At 37.2% G+C, this 17,819-nt stretch overlaps 1 long non-coding RNA gene across 1 annotated transcript; it reads left to right on the plus strand.

Moving 5' to 3' along the window:
- The first annotated feature begins 4,230 nt into the window (after positions 1 to 4,230).
- Positions 4,231 to 14,352, plus strand: LOC128019445 (uncharacterized). The gene is made up of 2 exons (XR_008185155.1): positions 4,231 to 4,511; positions 11,347 to 14,352. It is a non-coding gene; the product is annotated as an uncharacterized LOC128019445 (long non-coding RNA).
- Positions 14,353 to 17,819: the final 3,467 nt, after the last annotated feature.

The raw sequence follows: 17,819 nt of genomic DNA on the forward strand, positions 1-17,819 counted from the left end.
CACTGGCATATTAAAAGTGATAGTCAATACATAATGTCATATTTTTGAGTTATAAGATTTTTTTTAAATAATACTTCTATGTCATAATTATTCAACCCCTATTCAGCATTGCTGTTTTTAAATCACTCATTTGCATGGTGGGGAATGAAACAGTCTCAAAACACAATTAAGCTTTTAGAAACTCTATTAAAAACAGAATTAGCTTGAGCCGTCACACATACATAGTTAGCCCATGCATGTGTTGAAGTTGAGCAGCAAAAATGTCAACAGAGATCTCACAAAAGCTTGAGAGAATAAATATTGTATTACTTTAGAAAGGCTAAGGCTATATGAAGATTTCCAAGACGTTGAAAGTTCCTAGAGACACAGCTCTCAGCATTATTTCTTAGCTTAAAGTGTGTTTTACCAGAAAACCGTTGAGGGTGTGGAAGAAAAAGCACAATTTTATAAAATGTTTAATCAGAGCAACTGAGAAAAACCTGCAATGTACAGCCAAATACGTGCAAGATGACCCGATGAAAGGAGGGAAACCATTTCAAAGCAGTGTGTAAGAATAACACTAGACAAGTGCGGCCTTCATCTTGAGACATCTCCATGAATACCACTCTTGATCAAGAAGAACAAAGGACAACTTGAACTTGATAAAATTCCTTTGTGTAGACTTGTGGAGCTCATGAGGAATGTTTTATGGCGTGATGTGACCAAACTAGAACCATTTGGACCCATGGATCAGCGATGTCTGCTGCAAAACAGGCAAAGCTCATAAGCAGAAGAACACCATCTCCATCCTCAAACTTGGAGGTGAATCAGTCCTGTTATGGGGTTTCTTTACTGTAGAAGGAAGTGGAAATCATGACTGTATGAAGGACATCATGGATTCTTTGAGGTATCAGGCCATTTTGACAAGAATTGTGATGCCTTTGGTGCAAAAACTGAAGCTGATGATCAATGGACTTTCCTGCAGGACAGTCATCCCGAAGTACATCATCCAAATCTACTTCTGCTTGGTTCAGGGACCAGTCACAGAATGTACTCGAGTGACCTGTTCAGTCTTCAGGCTTAATTCTCATTGCAAATATCTGGTTGAATTTGAAGAAAGCAGTGGCAATGTGAAAACCAAAGATTATCAGTGATCTGAAAGCTTTTTCATGCGAGGAATGGGTCAAGACTGTAGTAGAGAGGTGACAGAAGCTTCTAAACACTTACAGACAGTGTTCATTAAGAATGAAAGATTCTGCACAAAGGGGGTTGAATAATTTTGAACATGAATGTTTAGAGCCGATTTGAATTTCATCATGATTCAACAATGTTCCGTTCTCAGAGTCACTCAAAAGTGTATTAACAAACTTTCTCTAATACTTTACTGATGCCTTTGTTGAATTGATTTCATAAAATGTTGTTCTCCACAGGAAAATGTCTTGCAGGTCAAGGGGGTTGAATAATTTTGATAAAAAAAATTACAGTAAAACAGTAATTAATACTACAATAATTAGTACAGTTTAAAAGTAGCTGTTTTCTGTGTTAGTATGAATTACATAATTATCCTACAATAAAAAAAAATATAAAAATATTTTATTATTGATAGAAATATTTAGTTATTTTTATTATTAGTTTATATGATTAAAAACTACATATTTTAATTAATCCCTGTGATAATAATTCCTATTATTCTGATATGATAGATAGATAGATAGATAGATAGATAGATAGATAGATAGATAGATAGATAGATAGATAGATAGATAGATAGATAGATAGATAGATGGATAGATACCACTGTACAAGATGTTCATCATGTCACATCATACATTCCCAATGCAAATATCTCCATTGATTTTAATGCAGACGATCTTATTTTGTTTTTACGTCAGTCTAGTAACAACGAGCTGTCACATTATTCCACCCTGAAGTCTCGATGATGTATGAAAATGTTGGGTTCTATTATAGTAAGGTAATGGGCTAAAAGCATTTTGAATTACACCAGTGACACCCGAGTTGCTTTGTACCTCAAGAAAGACTGAATGCCACAGGCTCTCTGCTTCCGGATCCCATTCTGTCCTCGGTTTCCTGCCTGTGCCACATGATAGGGGTCAAGGTCACAGGATCGTATAGAAACCAGGAAGTTAATGCATAAAAAACATATAGATGCATGTCTACATGTCTTGTACAGATACAGCACTGCCTTCTACGCCGTAAATAAAACTCAACCGGATAATGAAAAATTCAAAACAACAGAAAAGCCCCCTACAGAGGGAAGTGAGCTACTCGCTAGTGGTCACTGAAACTGGATGCTAACCTTTTAAACCACATCAACAAGAAGATACTCACTCACTACAAATACAAATACTCTGTCCTTTGGTAACTTTATATTTAAGTTTTAAATTTGCCATGCTGTGCCATATCCGCTCTCGAAACAAAACCTTGAACAAACTGATGCTAAAACATCATGTCCACCATCGATGTGGCGTCAAACAACACAAGAGCCGATGTGTGCCAGTAAATCCCAGTCCTGTTTTCTAATGTCTGACTTGAAGAAAACAGATGGCAGTGACGATGTGTTCCCATCACTCAAATTTAACCCCACCAGAGGTCATCCTCAAAGGGACGCTCTACCTCTTAATGTCCTTATGGCACTTGGAAGCAGGAAACAACCTTTTAATGCCCCTCAACACGTATTAGCACACACCCGCCTCATATTTCCTCGTCTCTGCTCACTGTATCTCACTCTTTTTCTCCTCTGGTCCATCCGCTCCTTATTGATCCAGATCGTAATGTCTCATAACACACGGAAGATCATGATGTTGAATTATTCATCAGCTTGGTTTCGCTGGAGATCGCGACTGAGAGTGAGATTGAGACGAGCACAATCCGGCCTTATCAGCATTAGGATCCGGCACGTGCCGAAGATTGCTTAGAAATAACAGCTGGAGGAATGAAGTGGCCCTCTGGTAATGGAGTATTCTTGCTCTGTGTCTGTATGCGATAAGGCTGGAAGAGGTCATCTCTCTTTTGACAGAGCTGCTGTGTATCACGCAGTCCTGTAGATGCTGACTGAGATGTGGAGATCCCTCGGATCAGATGCACAGCTGACTGTAGTGATCCCAAGAAGTATTTGGACAGTTGAGACTTTTAAAGGATGATTGCCATTGCATTAATTAAATACCAAACCAAGCATCTATTGTAATGCATTGTAACATACAGATAAACCATGGGTCACAGGAGGGGGTGGGATATTGATCAGTACTAGCTTGGGATGGGTGTCATCACACACCTTATTTGTTAAAGTGTTGCAAACCAAATGTTATAGCACGTTTGTTCATATAGCAGTACTTTTAAATGGAAAAAATATATAAATGCATTATTTAATGTTGTGCATAACAATGTGTTTAATCACAATTAATCGCAGACAATCATGTGATTTAATCGCAATTAAAAAAAATAATAATAATTGTCCCCCAGCACTAATATGTGGTGGTATACAGTACTGTGCAAAAGTCTTAGGCCACTAGTATTTTTACCAACAAAAATGTTTTTAAGTCCGTTATTTCTGTCTTTTGCTGTAGTGTGTCAGTAGTAAATATCAGTTTACATTTCCAAACATTATTTTACCCATTAATTGTAATACCCCAGTTAGATATTGGTTTGCACCAGGAGTCTGACATCAGCCAGTGCTCCACACAGAGATCTCATCTCACCATCATCCAGTCTGTCTGGAATAAGATGAAGAAAACTCACCTTTGGTTATCCACAGTGGAGAGATTGCGTACACACAGTTGCCAGGTTGACAAGGATAAGTAGCACACTTGTCAGATAATTCCGTATTGTGCAGGTGGAAAGCTCTGTTTTTACCCAGTTGTGTTCCTCTGTACCCAGATTAAACCTTGTTGTACCCTACATATTATGCTCTTAACTTTTCAATCCAATTTTAAAGGTTATTCTTGTATTCAAATTAAGCACACTGCTGTGCACGGGCCACAATATCGATACAGGGCCAGCTCTATCGATACTCATATCATCAGATCTGTGTTATGATACATCATTATATATATATATATATATCTCGAACAAAGCACTTAATAGAACGTTTTTTTTTTTTTTTTTGCTGATATAATGATTTGATGCTTTGTATAAGGAATGCAATGTGACTCAAGTGTCCAAATGCATTTTTGGAGCCACTAAAATAAAATAATGAAAACCTCTATCTACAAAAAAGCTATCTACAAGTGCATACTGAATCAAAGCAACCTTGTACTCATGCAGTCATATCATCCAGTCTCTTTATGATTAGTCTCCTAGGCTTTCAGTATGTCTGCACATCTGTTACAGGTAATCATATGCATTGAACACGTGATTTCTTGTCGTGGAAAGAATGTAAAAAATGCTGTTTATGTGTTTTGAATGTCTTTCTCTCCTCTCTTCCAGAGGGGTCACCTCAACTTCTCGCCCTTCGGGGCAGGGGCGGCGCTGTAGGCTGGGGGCTGAATGAGCCCTCGGGCCTGTGTAGGGATGGGGTGAGTCTGGTCTATAGCACAGTACCTCACTGACTGCCCTTCACCTTGCAATTCCCATCTTTTACGTCTTTCACTTTTTTTTCTTCTAATTATAATGAAAGAAACTGCAGCTCTGCATCATCTCTTGCAAATCAGTAGGGAAGCGTGTGGGATAATGCTGTTGCGGTAATCAGTATTTAAGAAATAGTTCAACTAAAAATGAAGAGTTTCGAAATGTACTCATTGTTTTATGTTTTTAAAAAGAGTTTCTTCTTAGGAACAAAAAAATTTAATTTTGAAAAATATTCAGCTGCATTCCGGCCACACACCAATAAATAACAAAAAGTAGCTAAAAGCATCATAAAAGTAGTCCAAACGTGTGTTCAACCGGAAAAAAGAATAACAGCACACCAGATGAAACTGACATGGCAATGAGTAAACGGAGGCAGAACTTTATTTTGTGGGTGAACTATTCCTGTAAATGGTATATTATTGAGGATTAAGTGTACTGTAAATGATCTACCGTACAGCATGTAATGGAGCTTGTTGTTCACACATGCTCCCTTCTGGCTGTGTCAGATTGGAGACAGACGCAGTGTTACAGTCCAGTCTCAGTTCACGTGAAAATGAGCTGCAGTTTTCTTTGAAATTCCTCCATTCCTCATCACTGGATCTCTTCTGTTGTTCTTTTCTTGATCCTTCATTCAATCATTTTCCTTTTAATGTTCTGTCCTTTCTTAAGTTTTGCTTATTGATTTTGCTATGAGAAAGAGACCCTTCATGGAGTTTGTCCTCATGCTGAGATGTTCATTTTTGCCTGCTGAATCATGCCTAATAGAGGGTGTGGAGCAGCACTGAATCAGTGGCTCTTGCTCTCATGTTTAAACCACAAACACATGTTCACATGTATCACACATATGGCCTGAGGAAACTGTGTGTAAATGATGCAGATGGATATATACCAGGGATGGCCAACAGCTACTGATAGTGAAACCTGAACATCTTCAAACCATTTTACATGTGCTAAGATAAACTTCATTTGAGGATCATGGAGCTATTTTCTATAATACTTTGCATTTCAAACTCAAACATACATTTTATATTGCAATCATTTCATATTCAGTCTTCAAATTAATGTGGATTCAACATAAAGAGAGTATGTTTGTATTATTTGTTTAATGGCATCTTTTTTTATTAATGAAGGCAAGTATCACTGATATCAATACTACTGTCTGAATTTTATACATAGATTCTTTTTTTTTTATGATGATTTTTTTCCTAATATTTAACCATTGAATATAGCCATTTAACATTACAGTATTGTTGAGAGCTATCAATTTTAACATTTATTACGCTTTATTACACAAAAATAGCTTATAATATAAGTGAACTTAAAACAGTCTTCACATAAACCCATTATAATAAGTCAGATTTACCTGTGCCCTAAATCAAGTGGGAAACATACAGAAATTGAATAAAGTTAAGGAAACACTAAATTCTAAATAAAATAAAGCTGAATCCTTGAAGCTACAAATGTTCTTGATTTCCTTTTTGTTTGTTTTTTTGTACTTTAAATTAACACACATCACAGAAGCTGGATATGAGGTTATTTTGGCTGCTTTAAGAGCTGCTACTTCTGAATGTGACGCGGATCTGATATGCATCGTATTTTCTCACAGCTCCTCACATTTTCTGACCCACTTCAGATCTTAAAGTCTCTACTAATGAGCTGACGAGTTGAACGGGGTTTGTTAGATGAGGGAGACAGTGCTGGGCTGCTCCAGGACAGTTTTGGAAGACTTTATTAAATGTGACTCATATGTAACAAATGCTTACATACATGCAAACATGGCGACCCCGTTCTTTTCTTGATCCTTCGTTCAATCCTTTTCCATCTTATGTTCAGTCCTTTCTTAAGTTTCTTAAAGCTTTAATTGCCTTTTTGGTAACTTAATGACTTAACTGATGACATAACTATGACATTGCATGCTTTGCATTGCCTCGTTTCTTTTGCACTTTATTATGAAATGATATCCTGCAATATAAATGATTTTATACTGGAAAATGTAAAATAATAATAATAATAATAATATTCCAATAGTGTTCCTGTAGCTCAATTGGTAGAGCAAAGTTGGGGTTCAATTCCCTGGGAACACGTGATAGGTAAAAATTGAAAGCCTGAATGCACTGTAAGTCGCTTTGGATAAAAGCATCTGTTAAAAATGCATACATTTATATTAAAAAGACCATTCATGTGGTGGTTAGTATCATGAAGCATTCACTGTTATCCTGGAGCTCAACCTTACCTTAGGTGTCCTTTAACTTCATGCATGTAAGCTATTATAATCCTGAAGGATTTTCCTGAATGCGATTATCAGGATTCTCTAGGTTTGTCCTCTCTTAACCTGGTTGGATATGCCTTTCATGGCTTTTTAATGTCATCAGATGGTCGGAAGGCTTTTCAGGAGCACGAGGAGTGTTTGGCAGATGATTACGGTTAAACATGAATCTAGTCTTTTGAATGATCTGTCCTGCTGTACTCATAGGAACTCAATTTTAATGCACCAAGCCTGGGGATTGTATGTTCTTGTTTATTTGTGAGAGAGCACGACATTGCCTAAGACACGCTTAAGAGTTTCTCTGAAGATGCTGAAGGGCATATGAGAATAGCTTTAATCTGACATCACCAGGAATTTTTTTTTTTCTTTTTTTTTCTTCCGCTTACCAGTTGAACCGCACGCAGCACTTGGCCGATTGGTCCTTTGCTTGTGTTTAGGCTAATCTTCAATGAGCACAGTTTGCAAGTTGATTCATTGGAAGACTTTCAGACCAAGGATTTCCATCAGCTTTGGAAATGAATGAATCGTGAGTTACTATTTTGCGGCCATATGTCATTTTTGGTCATGAAACCTCAATACTGGTATGGTATTGTATTTTGGACACTTTCCATGGTAGTACAATGATATTCTTGGTAACATGGGCCGTCCTTAGCTAAAGCCTGTCCCGGTGCAAGGTTAATTCGTGATGGCGTTCCGGGGGTGGGGGGTCCGCACCAGCTGCACCCCCCTAACAACAGCCCTGATCTGACTAGCTGTGTTTTAATTGGAAATTTGATTGGACACATTTGATGCCTTCCTTTTAAAAGTTAATAAGCCTGTTTATTTCACCATTTCAAGTTATTAAATGGAGAGTTGCATTTGATTGTTTGCTTCATGATCCTTTAGAAAAGACCTGTGACACATTTTTAGCTTGTGACCCACCAGTGGAAAACCACCGCTTTCTGTAGTAGACCCTAAAGGCATTTTGAGAAACGCTGAAAAGCATATGAGCCATGAAAAGGCATTTTATCAGTTGTCTTGACTGCCACCTTATTATGAATAGTATCCAGTGTCACGGTATACAGCACAGATAAGACATAGCAGACATACTCTTTCATATGAAGGACAATAGAGAGAACAATAGAGGTGGAGAGAGCAAATTATATGTTCAGCCGGATACCCCAGAAGAGTGGAAATCCTTTAATATGCATGTTAATGATGATTCCTTGGCCTTTGCCCTTTGTATCAAGATTGCTTTGGTAGTTTCAGGGGTTAATGCAGTGCAGACGCCTCATGGATGATAAGACCGTGATGAGTCTCACGTGTCCCTGCTGACCTTTCACTACACTGACATTCAGCCATGACCCGTATTGAGTTCCAACCCTATATCTCATGAAGAGGTGAGCCGGGCTGAATGTCAGGCCACGGGCCGCCCCTCTCCCCAGGGACAGGATATTTACATGTGTCCTCCCCTTCTTCTGAACCTACTGACCAGCTGCCCTTATTTACATGCACACTTTCAAAATTACAGCCCTTTGGTTTGGCTGTGACATCCCTTCGGTTTGCAACGTGCTGTTAGTGTGTTTGTTTTACGATTTTTAAATTGCATGCAGTTGAAATGGTCTTGGTCTTGTTTTATAGTCAAAATATCATTAAAAAGTCATAAAATAAAAATAGATAATAATAAAAAAAGATATTTATTTTTTTTATTCTTTACATACTGGCAAAGTTATGCTTAAAAATAGGAGTTAATAAGTAATTACAAATTGTATTTGACAAATACTGAATTGTTTACAAACAAATGCTGAAATAAAATGATCTTAATTGAAGATATATTCTCTGAAAATACAGTATGTCTATATATGTGCTTCTGTTTTTTTTTTTATGTATAGTAGGCACTTATCTGGATATGAACACCAACTGTAATGGGAACTGTTTCTTGTTTGGAAACCTCCAGAGACCTCATTTCATCTGAATTGCAAAACCTGAATCACTGAATATTCTGTCAGTTGATTGTCAAAGAACTGGATGTCCCCGATGGTTTGTGAGGCTGGGCTAAATTTAGAGTATAAGTGGTCATGTAGCCCACCTGTCTGTATCCACATCTTTAAGCGTGCATGTGTGCCCTTTGATGAAGCCCATAAATAATGCAAGGTTAAACATAATGGTTTTTGTGCTTGAATATGAATAGCTGCATGTGATCCAGGTCTTTGTGCACGGTCCAGATAGCATTACAGGTGTGAATGCAGTGATTGACACAGGCGTCGTGCTGGGTCTTAATGAGTGTATGCGATTTGTTCAGGTTAGTACACTGTGTGCCATCTTTGTGTCTCTGCTTGCTAACGTAGTGATGTCAGGTGATGTAGGTGTAAATTATGGATCAGAACCTTCGAGCAGCACGTGGGTGTGCACTTCTCTGTAGATGGCCTGGGTTACTAGAATACGCTTCTGCTGTTTCCAGATGAGTTCCCTCTCAGAGCCAACAAGAGCATCCCAGACAAGGGCATCCCATTGCGTCATTCTAGATAGTATAAAAACACACACCACCATATCTTCCTAAACGCTCTCCTCATGCAGAAAACAAATAGATTAACTGCAATAATCAGGTTTAATCCTCAAGGAAAAAAAGTTTCCTAATTAAAAAAATAAATGCATTTCTGAAAATACATCTACTTGCTTCTGAAATCATTTGATCATTTGAGATGGATTTGAATACTAACCTATAATGGGGTCCATATTTTGTTTGGAAAACTCCAGAGGTTTCATCTCATTTGAATTGCAAAGCCTTAATCACTGTATATTCTGGCAATGGATTTTTGAATTCTGCTGTTTGCCATGTTTGTTATATTCTTTAGCACATTCAACACATATCAATAGGACTGTTTCACCTGTAACAACCTTGCTCAAGGACAGTTATAGTTTCAGGGTTTGATCCAGGTTAAGAGCCCAGATTTGTACTTCCTAAACTACAACTTTATGTCCAAAAGACTGTTTGTCAGGATTATGTTAGCTTTACTTATTAACTTTACCAGTAATAACAAGTGGCAGTCTGTCCATTCTACTGTCACTCACTTGGTGCCATCATACTCAGCCAGGCGTCCTATTAGAGAGAGAGAGAGAGAGAGAGAGAGAGAGAGTGAACAAATGGACAGGGGTTTTCTGTTTGACCAAACTACAGCCACATGACCCTGAAGCCCTCATGATTGGATCAGAGGCACAGCAGGCAGGTCTTGTACCATTTGTGGCATTTTCCATCTGCAGATGATTGGGACGGATTTATTTATGTTTATTGATTAGACGTATGATAGATGAGAGATGCCTATGGGTGGGTTTTGTGTATGGGAGGGTTTATTATTGAATGTAGCAGCAGCTGTCAGAAAAAGGATATATATATATATATGTATATGTATATATGTGTGTATATATATATGTGTGTATATATATATGTGTGTATATATATATGTGTGTATATATATGTGTATATGTATATATATATATATATATATATGTGTGTGTATATATATATATATATATATATATATATATATATATATATATGTATATGTGTGTGTGTGTGTGTGTGTGTATATATATAATTTTTTTATATATACATCTGTAGACCCTTCTTATCCAGGTATTTTATTTCTCTTCCACTCTGTAACTGTCCAAAAAAACTGTCACTGTTAATTAAAAAAAAGTAGAAAAAAAAAGTTTGTTTAATATAAAATTGTATATATATTTTTTTTTATTAAAGACAAAAATAACAAAATACTTTCACTGCTTATAAATTGTATTATTATATAGGATTTTATGGTCATGGCAAATTATCTTGGATTTATCATGGCAAAGTGTTTTCAGGTTCAAAATATCATGAGGTGCAATTACTCAAAGTCTTAATGAGAATTATGAATGAATAATTCATGACATTTTGTAAAGAATACTCCCACCCCCATTTTTTGTTCTTTAATAAAAAAAAAAAAAAAAAAATTGTGTACACTCACATGTATCAAGGTCTAAGGAGAGGATTTTAATACCTTTTACTGTATTTGATTTTATTAAATAAAACCAACATATATACAAAGAATACATTTTTAAGAACTTGGCACATGATTTAAGTAAGTTTATGAAAATATTTTTCCCCCTTTTTTTTATCATTAGCACTTTTATATGTCTTAACTTAACCAATACTTTCACTCATACCACCGCTCCATAAATTCTGTCAAATTTCATTTCCTGATGCTTTGTGCATTATCTCATTAACCTCTGGTGTTATTTTGATGTTATGATTGAATTATATTGGAATTGTAATTTGGATCACTGGTATTCTATTAATTGTCAGTAAGTACCGTAGATCATGGGTAGACAAACCTGCTTCTATAGAGTCCAACCCTACTCTAACACACCTGAACCAACCAATCATGGTGCTCAGAATTACTTGGAAAATAACAGGCATGTGTTTTTGGAGCAGGGTTAGACCTGAAGTGTGCAGAAATCCTTTATGCACCATGCTAAGAATGACCTTTCTCTCATTTTCTCAGGTTCTCCAGAGGTCACGTGTATGTGGGGATCAGTGGGCCACTCTGCAGGACTTATTGTGCTGGCGGAGGAGTGTTTGTGATGGCCGACCAGACTGGCAGAACGCTTGGCTCCACACAAAAACCTCACCCACCCTAACAGTGAAGCCCAAGAGTCCCAGAAAGAAATCATCGCCCTAGAGATCGTGGTCTCCCTGAAGCCTCAGTTAAACCCCACTCCCTAGGCCGGATGGCACTTTTTAAGTTCTGCCCTTCACATAGGGGTGGCGTCCTCTAAACAGAACCAGACTCTGGACTCCCAGTTTGTTATTGTTTCTTTCTTCACTTCTTTGAAGGAAAGGTTCCTTGGAAAATTGTTCCACGCCATCTCTCTAACTAATGGCCAACTGGGACCAAATTACATGAAGTCCCCAAAGACTACCAAGCCCAACTTTGAAAACATAAACTCATCTTTGGGCAGACAAAAGGTGGAAGGCTATTTTGAATACCATTTGCAGTGTCCCAAACATCACACCATTTGGAAAATTGCAATTTTTGGTTGCTTTGATTACAACTCATCAACGCTATCTGAGGGCTGTGCAAAAATCTCAACTGTGTGCTGTAGTCTACATTGTGGGCCGTATTTTAGTTTTAAACCCTGGTGCTGGTCGCTCCACGTGTGGTTGTTGTTGACCCGGTTGGGTTAAAAGTGCCAATTCTGTTCCAACTCGAAACACTCGAGACACATGGATGCGACAGACCTTAAAGTTTACAAGACTTGTGTTGACCTCCTAGGTCTAGCTTTGTGAACAAAGTCCTCCTTCAGGTTCAGAGAAGCAGCTACACCTTACGCTTTTTCAGGTGCTTTGGTTACCCTCCATCAGAGGTGGCAGCCATCACACAGGTTTTGACCTTACGAAGAGGTCAGAGTTCAGGGAAATCACCAGTAACATCACAGGTCCACAACATTTCCACCAGCTTCTAAACTACATTCATTGATCACCCTAGGCCAATGAGTACGTCTTGCGAAACCAAAAGTTTCTCTTGACAAACTTGAAGACGCCTGGTTTATATCAAATGGTTAAAAAGCACAATTTTCCAAATACACCTTTAGATGAAACAATCATTACTAGGGATGGATATTACTGCCGATGCGACTCTGAAAGCTCCCGTAACCGTTTTTGGACTTTTCCTCAAAGGTGCTTATGCACGAATGCTGGGTTGTATGGATATATGTCACTACCTTAGCAGACAACCTGTACAAACAGCACATGACCGTTGGTCTCCCTGAAGCTTCAAACTATTCATCTCTCTAGTCATTCCTAATTTGTGAAGGTGCACCGATGCCTCCAAACAGAGGCCTCGTGGCATTTGGTTCATCCATACAGTGTGCACATGCAGACCTTGAACACTGGGTTTTCAGCAGGAGACAAACCATAAGCAAACCCGTGTACTTGAAGTACAGACACTTTTCTGAGAATAAGCAGAACTTGACCTTCTGGTTCTGATTGAATTCAGTATGACTGAATAGATGGATTATGTACAGACTGCGGCATATTATTGTCTTCATAATGGAAAGTTATTTCTGAATGTTCAAGGATGCAATGACAGAAAGCCTAAGGTGGTGGGTTTTATAGTGTGAATATCGTTTCACTACAGAATGATTGTTTATTCATGGGGAACTCTTTAGCCGTTGTCCGTCTTCGCAGGACTTCGGTCAGTCTTCAAAATGTATAAAGATATTTAATGTATTGTACAGAACATTTGTGTTTGTGCAAGTATGTTTAAGTTGCACTTTGCCACTGTGTTTCATTTAGGCTTCATTGAGAGCATCACTTCATGCCTGTGTGCTTATCCTTAAGGTGGCATCCTGAAAAAGTTCCCCCGAATGTTAGACGTTCAAAAAAGAGCCAGTTCAGCCCCTTTCTGACACAATGATCCATGTCAACCTCTCTGGTCTCAATATTTAAATGTGCATACATTAAATCTGGAAAAATGGTGACTTAAAATGTATGATTTGTATAACCAGTTGTAACTAATGATTGTATTGAAACGGTAATTTATTTTCAGTGTGAAACACTATTTAACATTTATTCAAATTAGATTATTTTAAGCCCCAGTTTTGTGAGTAGTACTTTCTGGCTTTATTAATCATTACAGACAGCTCAAAAAATGGGCTGCTATAAAGCTTTTGAATCGCGTATCTTCTTCTGTCTCTATATGTCCCACCTAATGTGAATAGTCCCTTTCCCCATTCCATTGGACGGTGGTTTAAAAGCATCTTTCACTGCTGTGCAGTCTTGCAGACGCATATTAAAATCAATGACCGGAACTCACTTCATGGGTTTGATCCACAGCTGCTTTACATCGCTACTGCTTAACAGGGTTATAATTATTTGAAACATTTATTTATTGAAGAAAAAAAACAACAACTCTATTTTATAATGTCTAGTATTGTCTTGCCATCAATACTATAAAGCAAAAAGAGAATGAAAAGAACTGTACAGTATGAACCCATTTTTCTACTTTGTTGTTGAAAAGGCAACGTATGTTAACGCATGTGATCTCTTATGTACACGGCCCGTCTGTCTGTTTTTCTGTGCTTAGTCTGATATGTTGTGGAGATATAGACATCATTGGATCATGCCCTTTGTCTAAACTGGAGCTGTGGAACCATCCATCCTGTTATATAAACCCTCACCCTCCAACCCAAAATGGCTTCAAATGAATGGAGATCTTGTTTTGATGGCAAAATAATGGGCAGAAATTGTTTGGCAAAGATCTGTATGTAGGGGACATCTGCCAGTGTTGTAGTCGAGACCAGTTCATTCAAGAGAATAGGGTCGAGCTGGAGTCCAAAACCATATTTTCTTGTCTAAGACTCGACTCTCTTCTGGTCAGAGTTGACTGATTGCTTCTTTACTAACAACACTGACATCTCCATCTCAAGACACCAGAAATAACTCATTCGGATTCATGTGCTTGCTCAAATATGCAGAGATCATCTAAATATTAAATTAATGCTTTTTTATGTAATGTGTTTTTTTGTGTGTGTGTGTTTTTTTTTCTTTTTTTTCTGTAAATTCTATATAAATATGCCTATTATTTCAAGACATGTTTGAGGGCAAAGAAAAATAAATTCTTGGTACATATTTTGTTTTTGAAATGTTTTATAAAATCCCTGTACAGCAATAAAGCACAGTGTCAGTCAACTGACGAAAAAAAAAAAAAAACTATTTCTGTTTATTTCTTAAAATACTGGGATTTTTTTGGGGGGAAGAACTATAAGGCGTATATATATATATATATATAAAATCTTAAATATTCATGATAAAAAAGAAGTATGTGTGTGTGGCATTAAACATAGTTAAAAAATATATATTTCTAAAATGCAACAGTCAAATCTTTTAGAAAAATTAATATTTAGCTTGCACTTTAAATATTTTGTGCTTGGAAACTAGTTTGAATACACAACAGTTCAATAGTTTGAAATACATCTTATCATTATGTTAAAAACAGCTAGCTGCTTAATATTCTTTAATGGATATAAAGTTCAAAAGAACAGCAATTATATTTAAATATATATATATATATATATATATATATATATATATATATTGTTTTGTGACATTATAAAATGTTTTATTGTTAACTTTTAATCAATTGAATTGCTAAATAATACTGATTATTTATTTTTTTGTAGGAAATAAATAACTATAACCATTTGAATGATAGTACATGACAATCACGCATATGATATTATTTTACACTACATTTTTCACTACATCTCCCAGCCCTAATGTTGCACTGACTGTTACCTTGTTAATATTCATTTCAACATCACAATGTTCTACAAACTGAATAGTTTGTCCAGATTAAAAATCTCTCAGACCAAATTAGAGGCCTTCCTTCTGCCTGACCAAAACAGCAAAGATCCGGAGATATTGCCCTGCACACAGAGCATGTAACTGCTGCTTATGTGAACGTTTAATATTGCATAATGTCGAGATTTGAATGAGGTGTGTGTGTGTGTGTGTGTGTGTGTGTGTTTACTGTTAGACAGTGCAAGGCTGGGAGCAGTCCTTGTGTAAGCTGATTACACTCATCACTCACTGGGCCATAAAGACAAGCAAAGACTCGTAAATCAGACCACACAAAACAACACACACCATCCAAGTCACACGTTCAAAACAATGCCACATGCTCGAGGACAGTAAGATGAATTTGAGCACATAAGCAAATCCCTGAAATACAAGTAAAAAAAACACTAATGCACAACACCTAAACACTGTTTGACTCCCTCATTTTTTGATTAGCAGTTTCTGTTAAATCATTCATGTCACTTTATCTGTTTCACTGAAAGAACCAATAATGGAGGAAGGGGTTTGCAGATCTCACAGGTTTTTCATTTAAATGCAAATTTATGTCTGTAATGATTATAGATTCAGACACTGCATTTTACCTGCCATGCTTCCCGTAAAAAGATAGTTCAGAATGAAGTTGAGTTTAGATTGTGGTGAACATTGTAAGTACCTGCTGATATTATGTGATCTGGGCTTGACAGGTTCCTCAAACGCACTTGTACGTTCTTTTAGAGCAGACAGGATGTTCCCAATAGTGGGACACCTTTTACAAGGGTAGATTTTGCTTCATCTTCACCTGCCATCTGCATGTGTTGACACTTTCGCAGGGAGGAAAGACATCTCTCCCATTCCTGTTAGGAGCTGGATTTCCAGGGATTTCCTTCCAATCATTCAGAGCTCAGTGCTAAAGGAATGAGTAGAGATGGCAACAGCAATCACGGCCACAGATGACAATTGCTACAAGTGGCCATTTAATTAAGACACCGTGGAAATCCTCAGCTTAAACTATATAAAGAACATCCTTTTTAACAGCCGCGTAATAAGTCATAGTCAAAAGAGATTATACAAAGTTTTTTTGATTGGCTAAAAAAAAAAAATGTGGGCAAATCCCATGATGGCATTTACACACACCCTCTAAAAACGGAGCTTGAAAATGGTTCAAAAAGTTTTCTTTTTTTTGTCTTTTTTTTTTGTCTTTTTTTTTTTTTTGAAACTATACAGTTATTGCATCCATATAAACTATGGGGGTAAAAATGGTGAAAACGATGATGTCATGCGCATGCATATTACACGTTCAGTCTATAGGTAGGCCTGTGTGTGCAGGCACATAGTGTTTCTTTATGTGAATGAATAATACAACTTTTTCAAGTCATTTTTGTGCATCTGTATGAATGGAAATCTTGTCACCTGTATGTGAAACTTTCTGAAAACGCAACAAACTGAATTTTAGTACATCATGTTGTATAAGCATACCATACAACACACACACACACACACACATAGTCTGAGATTCCCCATGCGAAAGCGGTTTAGTTAAATCAGATACTGTGTGTTAGTTAGTGTAGTTTACATCTGAGAATATTCCCTTGCCGTATGTATGCAACACACCAATACAAACACACACACACACTTCATTATTATTAATGCACAACATCACCTCTAGGAATGAAGTTATGCATACATGTATTGGATGTATGTCCACAGATCAGATCATATTAGCATATTGACAACTTTCCCACAATCCACCCATTCCAATAGAGACACACTGGCCAATAAACACTCCCACTGATCGCAGATGCAAAGAATATGCACAGACACGGCAGGAAGCTTCCACTGATGTGCTTTTTCCTGAGGCTTAGCGATTTTTGGGCAGCTTTAGACGTGTGATTAGCTGTCCTTAATGTCTTTTAGTCTTGACTTGGGTAACAGCTGGATAAAGACAGATAACCCATCACCCATCCTTATAGCCAGTCATTATCCATATGCTAGTGAGCCTCTCCGAGAGGTCATCCTGACTACAGGTCAAAGGTCATCAAAGATAGAGGCATAAATGAAGCATGCAGGTGTTATGGATGAAAATGATATGGCCCCGTGTCATTTGACAGTCTGCTCCTCTGCTGTTAATGAGCAGTTCGTCTGTACAGCTTAATGACTCACACTGTTACACACCATGGACAATAAAAAAGATATAGGACACAGGAAGTACAGAAACATCATTAGAAAGACCGCATGCAAGGGAGGAGTTGAGGGGTCAAGGGTTGAACATGCTTTGGTTATAAAAATGTAGCATAGTTCTGTAACCGAAGTCATGGGATGGGGGAAGCATGCAAAAAGTAACCTTTTAATCATCTGTAGTTAGAAGAATGAAGTTCTTATACAGATAAAATACTATCTACACTGTATGTTTTGTTGTTGTCATTGGTTATGTGTTCAAATTCAACAGTATTTTGGTCATATGGTAAAACATGACAATATGGTAATATGTACTGTATGCAAATATGTTAATGCTAATGTTATTTAGCCAAAAGGTTGTTCAAAGTGTATAATCTGGATGGTCAATCACTTCTCAAAATAAATTGAAAATGTTCATATTTAATATATGTTAAGATAAAGCTAACAGAAATTATACTTGTA

The sequence above is a fragment of the Carassius gibelio genome, chromosome A9 (genome assembly GCF_023724105.1).
Source record: "Carassius gibelio isolate Cgi1373 ecotype wild population from Czech Republic chromosome A9, carGib1.2-hapl.c, whole genome shotgun sequence".
NCBI lineage: Eukaryota > Metazoa > Chordata > Actinopteri > Cypriniformes > Cyprinidae > Carassius > Carassius gibelio.